This window comes from Lycorma delicatula, chromosome 7 (assembly GCF_047948215.1).
Source record: "Lycorma delicatula isolate Av1 chromosome 7, ASM4794821v1, whole genome shotgun sequence".
In the NCBI taxonomy this organism is placed as follows: domain Eukaryota; kingdom Metazoa; phylum Arthropoda; class Insecta; order Hemiptera; family Fulgoridae; genus Lycorma; species Lycorma delicatula.
Window position 1 is genome coordinate 23,710,928 of NC_134461.1, and position 15,733 is coordinate 23,726,660.

Here is a 15,733-nt window from a genome sequence, read left to right on the forward strand (position 1 = left end):
GGTGTGTGTGTGTGCTATTCCACAGATAAAAAATGAGCTGCTCCAGCATTTGCCTAAATCTACCAGATAAAGTTTAGTCTGAGTAGTATAAAAAAAATTAATCAAGAGGTTAAAAAAACCATCTTAATACATAAAAATAATATTAAGGTATGTGTGACTAAATACTAAATGAATAAAATAAATTTAAAAGCAGTACTACAGAAGGGTTAAAGGAATTTATATTATGACAATTATCTGTGTATCAAATGAAGATTAAGAAAATTCAGGTGTGTGTATGTGTGTGTGTGTGTGTGTATAATATAATGTATGTAAATATAATAAAGCACGCATGTACTTTATTACTATATTTAAAAAATCATACAGAGAAAATCTTTTAATTGTGGGAAGATCTTGTAAAGGGAGGATCATTAATTCATTAAATGATTTTTTTATAAATAAGTTGGACATTCATTAATAAATAAATGAATGGACAAGTTAAAATTTATAATTTGTTAAATTTCAGATATCAGTCTACGTGATTCATATTTATGAATGGTAGATAGACTAATTTACAATTTGACATAGACCATGAATACAGTAATTTGAAATATTATTCAAAGGTGTGCATTTAATTATGATCCATTATAGAATATAATGTTCATAAATTATTTGTTTTTATTTTTTTATTGCTCTTTATTGATTTTTTTTTAATTATTTGTCAAGAAGAATATGTTTCGAATAATTTTGCAGTTTCTTCAGCTTGATAGTTCATTATCTTAGGTAGCCTTGGAGTTATTATTATCAGTTTTCTAACCAATTAATAATGATAAAGCATAAAAGCTATATATTTTAAAGAATTGTTGAGCTGTATAAGGGAACTTCAAAATATTTCTACAAGGACCCTTCTAGACAAATAGTGCAGAAACTGATTCATATAATTTAGTAATATTTTAATTTGGATGGATTTTTTTTTATAAAAATTATTAAATTGCATATGCATAGAAATTATTTAAGTTGGCAATATATATTTTATCTTAACATTAATAATAACAATCATTTTTATTTATTGCTCTCTTAAATGAAAACAGTCATGTTACTTTTAGTGATTTATGTACTGTCATTCAGTTTATGTTTTTTTACAATTACATTATTAATATTAGTATTTTATAATATAATTCCTGTTATTTTGTTATGTTATTTTTACTCACTGTAAATTCATTTTTTAAATGATAAAATCTTTTTTCTTTAAGACATACTTTTACTTATATTTACCATAATGTTTTTTGTTATGTTTATTTGTTTCCATTGTATTTTTTTTTTTTTTTTTTTGTTATTAATATTTTATGTGTTATTTGTTTCATTTACATGTTTGTTTTTTTCTGTTTATATAATTCTTGTACATATTCTATTGAATACTTTGAATAGATTTTAAGACATTATAGTTTTTTATTTGTTAATTACATTTTTACTTAAAGGACATTATAACAACCAAATAATTATTTATTCATTTTCTTTTTAATGGTAAAATTATTCTAAATAGAACGATAATTGTTTTTTTATTTATTCAATTTTTTTACAAAAAGGCAGTGGTTTTGTTATTCCTAAACTTTCAAAATATTATTATACATACATTTTAGAGTTTGTATAATATATAATATTTAATAAACAAGCATTTGATTATTATGTTCATACAGTGAAATAAATTACTACTTGTTTAACTGATTATTTCACCCACTACCATTATTACTGATTATTGCACTAACATTGTAACTTGTTTGTGTAGTGGAAGTAAAATAAAGGTTTAATTATTATTTATACATGAATTTACTGATTGTTCATGAATTTCACTTCAGTTTCACTAGAATTAAGTAGCATTGTAAAAGAATACTAAGAATTAAAACAATCTAAGATGTATAATAAGCACGGGCAACTTTCACAGTACAATACAGTACAGTATTCCTTTATATTTTATATTTATTTATGAGTATTAATAACTTCTACTTCAGGATATAATTATTATTTTTATTATTATACGGGAGGAAAGCAGGAAGGAGCTCTCAAACCACTTCAGCTATAAGGCTGAAAAATGGCATTGTAATAGACTGACCAAGTTTTTCCAGTTCTGTATATCTGTGATCACCAAAATCTTCCCAGTGAAGCCTTCTCTTTCAGAAAGTGTATAAATACATCCACTCTAGGATTATAAGTTTTGCAGTTTATAGAAACCAATGATAAATTTAACAGTAAGTATCATCCCAGATCTTGTGAAAAGGTCTTTTCAGAATCATGACCTATGCCCAATGATGAAAAAAGGACCTTCCCTTTTTTAATCAGATCAGATCAGCAATGACACAAAATCCTACCAATGTGACACCAGAAATTATGCTCCAATCCAATGGCTGAAATCCTAGGATTTTTTTTAGATATCTGAAAAGATGTAATTAAAAAAAAAGAAAAAAATTGATTAACAACTCTTATGGGGTTAAATCTTATAAAATACAATATCTGACTTTATTATCTCTTGAATAGATGAGAACATGCAATTCTTTTTCTGTTAAAAGAATAGTAAGATGTAATGTAAAGTTTCTTTTTACTACTTTTACTTTAAATAAGGTATAAAGCAAAGTGTATAGTAGTAAAGTTTTTCATAAAGTTCTCAAATAATCAAAAAATTATGAGATTCTTAAATTATTTATCCATGAAAGTTTTTCCATTTTGTTTGAATGAAAATTAACCAAAATTATGTATTATTATATTATATTAACTAAAATTATATAAAAAAGGATAAGTATTTACTGAACAGGTGTTTCCTATAAAATCTGATAAGCCATATTTTAAATAATCTCATAAGATATAAAAATATTTAAATGTATCCAAATACTTATTATCTCTTAATATCTAACTTATGTTCATATAAAACTGATATTTTTATATGTTAATATAAGTAAACAGTAAAATAATTATTAAATAAAAAGTGGATGTAGAGTTTCATTCCTTTATTAGCCAGTTTTAAAATTGTTTTTAAATTAAAATTGCTGACTGAAGTGAAATTGCTTTTTCCTAATATTTGTGTGTAAAATGAATCTTAATTTTCTACTAAAACGGACTGACAGTCTGTTGTTAAATAATCTAATCAGTTAACCAGATGATTCAATTGAATTAAAAAAACATTTAGATGTAATTTTATAATATTTCCACTTGTTTACACCATTGAATTTTAATTTTTTTTTATTTTTTATTATATTTATAGTAAAGTCTTTTTAGGGTTGAATTAATTCCATAACAACTCTGTACCTATTAAATTCGTAACATAGGCAGATTATGTCATTGCAAAGGCGGTAATCCATCTTCCTCTTCTAAAATGCAATTATGCTGGTTATTATTTATCCTATAACAGTGTAGAATGTTATAACAATGATTAACATTTAGCAACAAATTGTACAATCATAAAAATTCTTTTGTACATGTATAATATCCCTTTCTACTCAATTTAGACATATCTTTTCTATTCAATTGAAAAAAGTGGCAAAAAGCACTCATTTAGTCTTAAACCAAATAATAGAGCTGTTATGAAAATGATCTAACCCTAAATTTATTGTTTATTTATATTAATAACATTTTATACACATGTTATTATTTTTTTATTATTTGTTACTTACAATAGTACATCAAATATATGTTCAATAAATTTTTAGTTTTAGTTAGTTGAAAATATTAATTAGTTTAGACAATCTTTTATTATAATAATATATTTATATACATATATTTTAATTAAATATGCATATTTCTATTAATGTAGATTAATTCAGAATTCTGCTATTTTGAATCATTATAGTTAACTAGTCTTTCCTTCTATATTTGTTTTGTTCTACTTTATAGTTTAGGAGAATGATTTTTAGTATAGTAATTTTCTTTCTCTGATTAATATAATTTTTAATGTCTAATTCTTTTTTCTTTACTATTAAAAATTTTTATTCTGAATATAATAAAATAGTAATTCAGTTGATTTTTACTGCAAAATTACTAATTTTTATTGGTTATACATCACTAAAAAAAAGAATATAAATGTTTTATTTTTTATTAGGTTTATTCACAAAACTGTTTGGCTCAAAATCTGTCTATTTTATTTTATTATTTACATTCTTGTGAGATATTGTTAAATAATATAATATACCTTTTTATAAGTCAATATTCTTTATTAAGAAATTTTTCACTTATTCATTGATTTTAAATATCAATTAAAAAAAAAAAATGTTAAGATAATTAGACAAATTTGATTTAGAAAGACTTTTCAAGTAAAAATTATTTTTTTTAAAGAATATAACTTTACTAAAAAAAAGGTTCTTTATAAAAGTAACAAACTTGAACTTGTCTTCAAACTAAACCAATCTTTTTGTGTCTTCAAAACCTTACTATTTTAGTCAGAAACTCTTCAAATTTCTTTTTTTTTAAAATAAAAACCTTTTAACATTTATTATTTATTTGGTATTTAGCTGATTAATAGTATTTTACTATTTGGTAATATTTAAATATCACTAAAATGTGGTAAATAATGATTTTACAAAATTTTTTATAATTTTTTTTTATTTTTATTCATGATAAAATAAAACTATGAAAGCAATATATATGTTGCCATGTCTTCTTGCCATTTTGGAACTGGATGATTTTATTAATTTTTAGGTAATAAAATTGTAGAATATAAAGAAATATTACATATAAAAAAATTATTTTCATTATTTATCTAATACAATCAGCCATCTGGTACTTTGACTCTTTAATTTCATTCTGTTAGCATTCTCATTCTAAAATTTGTTCAATATCATCGTCCTGTTAAAAAAGTTTGTTACTTTTATCAGAATTTTAATCTCCATATCAATAATTTCATTATAATCATTAGGGTTCAGTTAACTGCACCTACCATTAGAATAATTAGTGTAAGACTAAAAAAAAGTGACTGCTAATTATTAATTCAGCTCACAACTTGTAACAAGATCATTATTTGATTGAAAATAACAAATTAAATACATTTATTTGATTTCTTGGAAAGGTATATTATAATTAACAGAATCACATCACTATTATTCTGTTCAGTTAATTGGAATTATAATTAATTATATACAATAGAAATCTATTTTATATAAGTTTCTGATTTTAACAAACATCACACCGTATTAATAAGTATTTAGATGTTTTGTATTTACATATGATTTAGGAGGAATTAGGTCTGTTTGATAAACTTCATGAACACCTCAGTATGAGTTCAAACTTTTTGTTTAACCATTGGATCCACCATAAATATAAATAATTTGATATTCACAAATATCAATGACGGAGTGACTGTATATTACTCCACATCCTTAGCATTAATCCAGCAAGCTCGCAGAAACTCATTGAATATCAAGAGAAAAAAGAGATCAAGATTAAGGCAGGGGTTAGTGAGAAAGGTAATCCCAGAGAGTCTGCAAAACAATACAAATTTTCCCAAATAAACTTGTTTGGCCACCTTTTTTCAGACCCCCTTAAGTAGTAGATACTCATTTACACCCAATTCCTTGAGAAATTATCTAGGATTAGAGCATCACATTAATGATCAATAATTTAGCAAAAACCTTTGAATAGCTCAAATATAATCTGATGTAAACTGTTTTTCTTCCTAATGCTAAAGAGAACTGAAAGCAGGCTCACCCTTCCACAAAAATCTCAATCATCTTTAGAATCATGAGGGATATAAAAGAATCTATCTTACTGTCCTTACTGGCAGAACAGTTCTCGCTTAGTTATGACATGAATTTTTAAACTCTCAATTAAAATAACTTCAAAGTGTATAATGTTTATGATGAAGTATGTTAGCAAAATTGTATAAATTAATTAAACTGGTTAGAACGACCATTGTTCAAATTTTGTTTTGGGAAAGATCTTTTTATAACACATTCATTTTATTTTTCATATTAAATTTTTCAAAAAAAAAAAAATTGCCAGTTATAGAGAATTTAATGCTCTTCAAAGAGCAATTTTCAGAAATAAGGTCTATTTTGAAATAAAAACAAAAAAGTAAAAAAAAAATATTATAGCTTTATAAAATTGATATAAACATCTTCCACTTTTTTCCTCATAGTCATTAGAATTGACTTAACACATTTTTCATATCAATCTACTACCTTCAGTATTCTATCTTCAAACATTCTTCTGGCAATAATTTCTATCTGTTGATACCATTTTTCAATACTTCATCAAATTCAAATCCGATTATTTGAATTTGATGAAGTATTGTAGTATTAAATTGATAGCAATTGTAGTAATTTTTTATAGAGAAGAAAAGGTTTAAATCATTTGGTGTACATGGGTTCTTTGGAGAAGGTGATTATTGATTTGCCAGCAAAGTCATAACTTCTTTTCAATTAGATGAATGAGGTTAGGTATTAAAATGAAAAATACAAGCCTGCTGGATAGCAATTTCTAACTTTTATTTTTCAGTTCCTTGTTCAAGTTGTTTAGATTCATGTTATAATCCCCATTCAAATGACTCCAGTGACCAGCTAATTCAGTGGATTTATGGCTTTTGAGTTGTGAAAAATACTGATCACAAGTTTCCTGATGAAAAACAATAATTTTTACTACTTTGACGTTGAATGTGTTGAATACTACTACTGCTTAACTACTCATTTATCTTGATGTTAATATATGGGAGGCAGTCTCATCTCCAGTTAACTATAGAGCAAAACAATTCAGCTCTTTCATTTATATGTTTTTGGTTTAGTATGCAAGTTAAATATTTTGGCATTCTTGGAAACAGTTTCCGTAACTCGTGTTTAAGTTGAAATATCATAAATTACTGACCATCTAACATCATGAATTCTTAAAGATAATTCCAAAACTGTTAAACAATAATTTTTATTTTTCTTTTGTTTACTTTTTTATGAAAATCATTTTTGATTGTAAATGTGGAACAATTAGTACTTTCTCAATCATGAATCTTCATTCATCTTGAAAATGACAAACAAACAAACTGTCTAACTTTACTGATTAGATATTAACATAAATTAGACTGTAAAAATATTATCTAACTTTACAATACTAATTTCTGATTAGAATTGTTTTTTCACATCTTAAAAAACCAAATTACTACCCAAACTTCATATTTATTGGTATTATTAATTTTGGCAATCATGTAAGGATGTATAGAGTTGATAACAATGATATGATCCTCTCTCTTTTTTTATGATATGATGTACCCTCTCTCTTTTTCTATTTAGCCTCCAAAAGTACCTTAAGATATTATTCCAGAGGATGAGTGAGGTGATATGTATGAATGAATGATATGATCCACTATTGTCCCATATAGCTTATTAATAAAGTAAATAAATTGCTGTGTAAATATCATTTTGATTCTACGTAAATTTAAACAGGCCTTATATAACCCTTTGATCAGTAGCTTTCAGTATGTTTAGTGTACCTGTTGTGATGAGTTAAGTAAAAAATATTATTAAGTTTTATTTATTAAGTTGTGAATTATCCAATGTTTGTTTTAGAACAAAATTGTCTATGTTTTATACAAACTTTTCATTACAGTTAATATGATTAAATTCCCTACCCTCATTATCTTCAACTCACATTTTTTTTAATAAAATATTTATTTTAGTTTAAATATGAAATAAAATCATTTAATATTTTGAAGAAACATACTATACCAAATAACACATGTAAATACTTTACTGATGAATACGGCAGTCTTTTCACAACAACTTTCTGTTTTCCAGGTTGTTATTTATTTTTAATAGCTACATAGCTTTAAATTGATTATGAAATATTTTGGAAACTGATTGCAACACTGATAAATACAGTAATCATAAAGTTACAAATATAAAGCAATTGTTAAAGTTGTAAACATATATATCACCTGAAACCATTTTTATAAAATCATAACATATAAGCATAAAGATCAAAAGTTTAAAAATTCCCTCCCCATTTTTAACAAACACCTTAAAGTACACAAACACAGCAGGATGAAAAGTTTGAGTTCTATAAATTTGTCCCTATAATTTATATTAGTAATGTAAATAAGTAATGCACCAAATTACTTTCTTCTGATTTTGAATTTATTCTTAGCAAATGATTATTAATCTTAGATTAAAAAACAAGAGGATGAGCAATGGAATAATCTACCAATTCAGATGAGCTACTTCTTCAAAACTTCAAACGCCCTCTGGAGACCTCCCCCTCCCCCCCCGCGTTTCAATTGAAGTTTACCAAAAGACATCCTGCCCTAATTTTTGATGTAGAACCCAAATTAGGTCTCAAAACCCATAGGACGAATACTTTGGATTCAATTCACCCAAACTGAATAGTCTCTTGTTTTCCGTTTAGCCTCCAAAACCACTGTAAGATATTACTTCAGAGGATGAATGAGGATTATATATATGAATGTAAATGAGATGTAGTCTTGTACAGTCTCAGGTCAACTGTTCCTGAGATCTGTGGTTAATTGATACCCAACCATTAAAGAACACCTGTATCCATAATCTAGTATTCAAATCCGTATAAAAGTGACTTCTTGACTTCAAAAAAAGCCGATTTGCGATGATGAGTTAACCACTAGACCAATCCGCTGGGCTAAAACTGAATAGTCTAGACTAAACTGAATTGGTAGATTACTTGGCATCAGTTATATAAAAATTCAAACTTTTAGCCTAAAGTACTTCCAGAAACTCAAATTACTGATTAATGCTTGGATAATGAGTAGATTATGCTGAATCAGTTGTTTTTTATTGTTCACCTGTTAGACAATGACTCAAATCCGGGTGAAGATTTAGTTACTTTTTATTATGTTTAAATACCCATTTTACTAAAACACATTGGTCATTAGGGCTCACTGGATAGTATCAGTTTAGGATTAGTTAGCTTGTAATTACATGAAACCAATTAGAATATCGTAGGCTTATGACCTGTAGTAAAGCAGAAAAAATTTACTCTTTAAGAAAATGTTAATTTTAGTTAGTATACATAAATATTCTCCCATTATAGTTGTTATTAAAGTTTGATTTTTTGAGGTTTAAAATACATTTTTCTTTAAAAAAGGGAGAGAGAAACATTTTATTTTCTTTTTGTTGTGGATGTAGATTAATTGATTTCTATTGTATATAATTAAACTACAATTTTTACATATGATATTTCTGTTAATAAAGACTTATTCAGTTTGATTAAATTCATTATCTTAATGCATGAATTATTTTCATTTTTTTATTAAGATAGCATATTTTGTTGTACTTCAAAACTTATGGAGTTAAGTTTTATTGTGCATTTTTATACATACTTTCTTTTGTAAATGCATTCTTTTGCTTTATTTATTAATAATGTACTATTTTAATTTTTTTATGATTATATTTCAAGATATCTGAACAAACAATGATCATTCTGAAGTAGTGTTTTAATGTAGATAGTGGCGTTAAAATAAAAAAAAAAACGCAAGAAAATTAATAAATCTATTTATAGAATAGTGCAATTGAACTAGATTTATATATTATGTTTATAGATAAATTTATATATATGTATATGCATATTATAGTAATAAAATGATAGGTCCCAATTTTGGTTATTCTTGGTTATGGGGGTGTGTCTTTCAAGGTATTTGGAAACATGAAGTTTATACCCGAACAGGCTGTCAATCGTCACAACAACTTTCAAACCTTCTTCAGTGCTCTGTTACTCCTTTTTCGGTGAGTGGGGACGGATTTCAGTTTTCAGGTCAAATTTGGAGGAATTATTTCAACTGTCATCTGGGTTTTTTAAATATTTAATTTTAGAATGTCCAGTATTGTTAAATATTTCATTTGTATTTCTTTTTTAAATTGTTGTAAAGATTTAATTTTGTACTTTTGGTATTTAAAGTTGTTTAACACTGTGATAATCTTGAACGTAATAGTAGAATTAAATAATTTTTTTTACTGTATTCAGTAGTGGGATTATTAAAATGTACATGGTGAAATTTTTGTTCTAGCTGTTAACGTTTTAAGTATTTAATTTATTGGAAAATATATTTGTTCCATTTTCTTGTGCAGTAGATGTCAACTCTTATATCACTCACTTTCTTATTAAAAGTTTTCATAATAAAAACCATTTCCATTGTAATGTTGATTTTTTAAATGTCTTTTGCTGATAATGTATTTATCAAAGCTGCTAGAGTATAAAAAGAGCAGAAAGTAGTAGTATTGTAAATTGCATCTATTTACATCTTGATAGTTACATAACTCTTTTAATGTCTCAAGGAATATCATCTTAGAAAATTAAAGGATGTTCATTAAGGAAAAATCGCAGTTGATTAAGCCATTGTCTTAATGAATGAGTTCTTTTATAACACTTTGCTTAATTTTTTTAATCAGATATTTTCTATATTTGTCCATTTATTATTACAATAGTAACTGCAATTTAAAAAAGAAATGATTTCGTAAATGAATTCGTCTTCTTTTCATGGGTTAAAAATTGTTTTTTGTTTCCACAAATATCTTTTTTTTCCCACATCCCTTTTTTCTTAATTATCCCAAATAAGAAGGAATCTTTTATTTTCTGAAATTCCTTTTTCTTCTAAGACCAAAGTTAATAATTCATCAATTCAAAAAATGTTATAATTGTACATATGCTACCATCTAAGTTGTGAAAATAGTGCACTAGCACTGAAAAAAGGGCTAGAATGAGTTTAGTTTAGTAGCAAGAGTTTTGCTTCAGAAATATCTCTTATAATTTTATTTAACAGCTTATGAATTCATTGGAAATGACTTTGTATATAAGAAAGTCCATGCGTATCAGTTTCTTTCAAAGCACTTTTATCAGTTGTATTTTTTTGAGTACACATAGAATCAGTCACTTTGCTTCAGCCTACTTACTTCCTTAGAAAGTAATCTGGTCAAAAATAGTAGAAAGCACTTTAAAATGATCCAATTCTTAAAGAAAACATACAATAGCATCATTGTTTTGTTGGCTTGGTACAGTATGGCACCTTTTTTACTTGGAAACAAACAAAATTGATCCAGATTAATGTAAATTAGGCTTTGAAATCCATGTGATTTTCTAATTAGTGATCTCCATTAACTATATCTTAAAAATATATAGTGCCAGTAATATGGCTTCTAGAAAGTTCAATCCGTACCTCATATTTTAGAATTGTGTTGAGATCTTTGTGAGTATTGTAAGGATGATTGCAATTCATAAATTTTGATAATTAATGCTCAGACAAATGAATCTAAGTTTTATCGGTAAAGGATTTAACATCAAGCAAATCTTCAAAGTTTTATGAGAAAACAGATCCGGTAAAAATAAAGAATTTTTATAACTTTTTTAACTTTGAAATAATTTTTTTAACTTTGAAATATTATTTGCTGGTACTTAAGCCCAGTACTGAGCGATCTTCAAAACTGACTGTATTTGTTTCTGGATAGTAATTTGAAATTTTGATGATGATATAAGGCTTAGCATTAATCTGTGTGAAAATTATTCAATTTAAAAATTCATTGCCACAATTATAGCAGTCACTTGGAAAAATGTAGCTTTAGCAAAATAAATTAATAAATCCAATTTTTTAAAAATCCACATTCAGTTGTACTAATAAAGAAAAACTAATTAACATCATGGTTAATTAATGAAGTGGAATTTAAAATTTTTTTAATATAACTACTTAGGTTATTTGCTACTAAGTGTTTACAGTGACAACCACCCTCTCATAAGAAAACCACATCCATTTTCATTTAACTTATGTACTCTACTAGATCTCTTTCAGTCAGTGCAATTTTGGCAATTAGAAGTTCCGTTTTTCGGAAAGATTAGGAGGCCCAAATCTGCCCATCAGACACTTAAGCTGTTAGATTTATAGTGCAGCTACCTGGCAGGAAACCTGTCAGTCCACAATTAGCCCCCACTCTTGATACCAAGGACCTAGCTCTTCAAGTTTTAGTGACCCCAACTTAGATAATCTAATACCCAAGAAGAAGAGAACAAAAATAGGGAAAAGGGACGGATAAAGGGGAAAAAGGATGATTACCCATCAGAATGGTTTAACCATTTTTTTTCAAAAGTTTTTTCCTTTGTTTTCACATCTTTTTGTTTTCTCTTAATATACCTCTGGAGATTTAAGAAATGTAGCAGAAAAATAAAATAATGAGCTTTTACAGTTTATTTTTAGTAAAGAACTTATTGCAGAGAAATTTTTTATTAATTGGATATTGTAAAAAAATTATTGTCCTTAATAACTGTCTCTACGTTTCCACCATTAGCATCAAAGTCAGCTTTATCAAACTAAAGTTTCTTGGTTTTAATACTTGGCAGGTTAACAATGAAATAGAACTAACTGTCTTTTCAAGTCTTTTTGCCAGAAAAAAAATTCGTGAAGTAAAAAATTTTCTTTAATATAAACATCCTCATTTTCAAGTTTTGTGATATTTGAATGAAAAATTTGTAGAAAAGTAGATGTTATAATATTTATTATTGTTATATTATTATTAGTAGTACATTATTTACATTAATTATTTATTTGGACATTCTAAAATTTTATTGGTATTTATTTATTTGTACATACAACTTTTACATTTTATTTTATGTTTTTTAATTATTTTATCTTTTTAAATCTGTGAATTTGGCCTGAACTGAAGAGCGATCGTAAAATCCTCCCAAAAGCCCCCCAATATTTAGTGCTTGTTTGTTGGTTGGACTTGGATAGATTTTAGCAGTAGGTGATTATATAAATATATATATAATTTGTACAGTTTATATTGTATTATATATATATATTATATAGCATTAATTAGATTGTTGTTTTAATTACTAGCTCTCTAAAGACGAGTGTATTTTATGTATGTTGTTTTAACTTATGTTAGATTTTATAGTTTGTTTATATATTTTTTTAATCAAATTTTTTGTTGTTCTTAAATTTTTTAATTACTATTTGTAATATTATTTGTACAATTTTATTTTCTTAATTATAATTTATTTCATATTGTTTAAAACAAACTGTAAGTTGAATTTTAACAAAATGTGATTTTAAGTGATGAATAAGATGTCATTTATTAGTTTATGAAATTTGCATATTTACCTGGATATGTACTATTTATGTACTATTGGATTTACCTTGCATATGTACTATGCAATTCATTGTGTGCTCCCCGCATCTCAACATATAATATGTCAGGTAAACATTACTCCAACAAAAATTTTGTCTAAATCTAATTTTTAACATTATATTTTTATACAAAGTAAGTCAAAATTCTTGCTAAATAATGTTTGGAAATCTTTTCATTATGTAAAATCAATTTTTTTAACATAAGTCATTGACTTTATAACATTTATTATTGCCATTTCTTTGATATGAACTTTAAATTTTTGGTGACAATCACCAAACAGAATTGCATTATAACATGTTTATAAAACTTATTTCAAAAGATTTTAAGTCATCTTTGAGTACTCTCAGAATTGTTCTTCTTATCTTAAATGAATCTTATTGTTTAATATTTACTGAGAGGTAATAATGTAATTCTGACCTATCACTTAGATTGTTGTTTTTCTTATCAATTTGTTTAAAATAATTTCAATGTAAGAAAATTTTAAATTAAATATAATTTTCATATTGAACCAAGGTTTAAATAATTATGCAGATTTTTCCAAAAATCAGTTAAAATCATTATTACATGACGTGATAACAAATGTACTAAAAATTCAATAAAAGAAATGTTATTTTTTATGTAAATCATTTAAAACAGTTGTATAATACCAGGTGCCAAAGAATTACCTGAACAACTTTGATGTCTTATTATAAACAAAGTAATAATCCTATAAATGAATGGTTGGGTTCTCTTTAACTGGTGACTTGTATAGTTTCCCTCGGTAAATACTAGACAGCACTGTGATTGCATACATACTGCATATGTCAGTCGCCATAAATCCACACATGAAAGTGTAATGCGTAGACTGGTTTATTGAAACAAAATCAGACGCACAAGTTTGGCGCAGTTTTAGAACTTGGTATAACTTAAAGCTACCCTCTAGAATAAGTATTCGTTCATGGTATGATAAATTTAAAGAAACTGGTAGCGTAGGTAGGGTTCAGGCAGGTCTAAAACATCAGATGAAAAAATGGAGATCATTCGTCAGTCTTTTGTTTGCAATCCTGGGAAGTGTCAACTCGAAATACAGCGCTCAAGTTAAATCTTTTGCAATCTACTGTTCACGATGTTTTGAAGAAACAATTAAAATTGCATCCTTATACATTACAAATATTGCAGCATATTACACCGAAATTTTGCAGTGTAATATGCTCTGCTAGAAAGGAGTTTGCTATGAAAATTATGATTGTTACTTTAGAAAAAAATATGTTCTCAGACAAGAAAAAGTGAGATATGTTCTCGTATGTCTAGAAAAGTGAACGCTCAAAACGTTCAAGTATGGAGATCAGAAAACCCGCATCTTAACACTTAACCATATTAGACATACTTGTAGCCCAAAAATTAATTTTGGAGCGGATTGATTTGGATCATGCGATTGGAAGTTTTTTCTTTGTGGAAACAGCAGGTAACACTAATATCTATCTGGATCTGTTAGAAGGGTTTGATTACCTTCAGCTGGATGAGTTACAACCCGAAATCATATTTCAACAAGGTGGAGTGCTGCCAAATTGGGGTTTATTAGTACGTGATTCCCTCAACTTCCAAATTGCTGGAATGGACATGATGGACCGATCACTTGGCCACCTTGATCATCAGATATAATTCCATATGAGTTTTACCTGTGGGGTTTCATCAAGGATAATGTATACAAAATATTTGTAATGAATATTGATGGCCTTAAGGAGAGAATTATTAACGCATTTGAACTCATAGATGTGGTTATATTACAACAAACATGGCATGAAATTGATTACCGGTTGGATATTTTGCAAGTTACTAATAGTGCACGTATTGAATGTATGATTACAAGTAAAAAAAAATCGTTCAGTTTTAACATTTCTAAATTCACACAACCTGTTTTTGTATCTTAATAAATTATTTACTCAATATCAAAGTTATCCAGATAATTCTCAGTCACGTGGTATAATTTGGATAAATCAAGTGAAGCTGTAGATATAAAACTTTTATTTTACTCATTTATAGATCAGAAAGCTCCTAATATCTTTTCCAGTAAACAACTCAATTTACTCTCTATACAGCTACCACTTAAGAAAGAGAGTTCCTGTAAAGAGAGCTGCTCCTCCCCTCCCCAATAAATAGGTAGGACACAGTAACGCAGACAGGTTCCTGCAATCTTACTTTATTAATCACCTTAAACATACATAACATTTTTTGGAAGGTAGATTGAAAAAAGAGCTGGAGGAGTAGAAAGAAAGAAAAAATCTACCATGAAACAAGATAAACTTGTAGTCTTACACAAAGGACTGCTTTAATGCCTTCTCCTTATGGGCATCCATACTACTTACAGTTTCTTAGTAGATCATACTGATCAATGATTTTCAATCTACCAGCTCAAAAAACGTTTTTGAGCAAATATTACCTATCTTCCTTTTTTTCTAAACATTATAGAAAATATAATAGTTTTTCATTATTATAAATTATTTTAATGTATGATTTTTTCTGTAAATTTAATGCATAATTATTTAATCTTGTATAATGAATTAAATTTGAAAATTTGGTTTTCCTGGCTTTGATTCAGTAATTAATACATGGACATATAGTATTTTTATACATATTTTCAGTGTTAAATATGCCATTTTTAAACTTTGACC

General features: G+C 26.4%; 1 protein-coding gene across 1 annotated transcript in view; it reads left to right on the forward strand.

Annotated features, from left to right (window-relative positions):
* LOC142327268 (voltage-dependent calcium channel type A subunit alpha-1-like) overlaps positions 1–15,733 on the forward strand; it is a 902,521-nt gene that overhangs the window by 764,488 nt on the left and 122,300 nt on the right. The window lies entirely within an intron of this gene.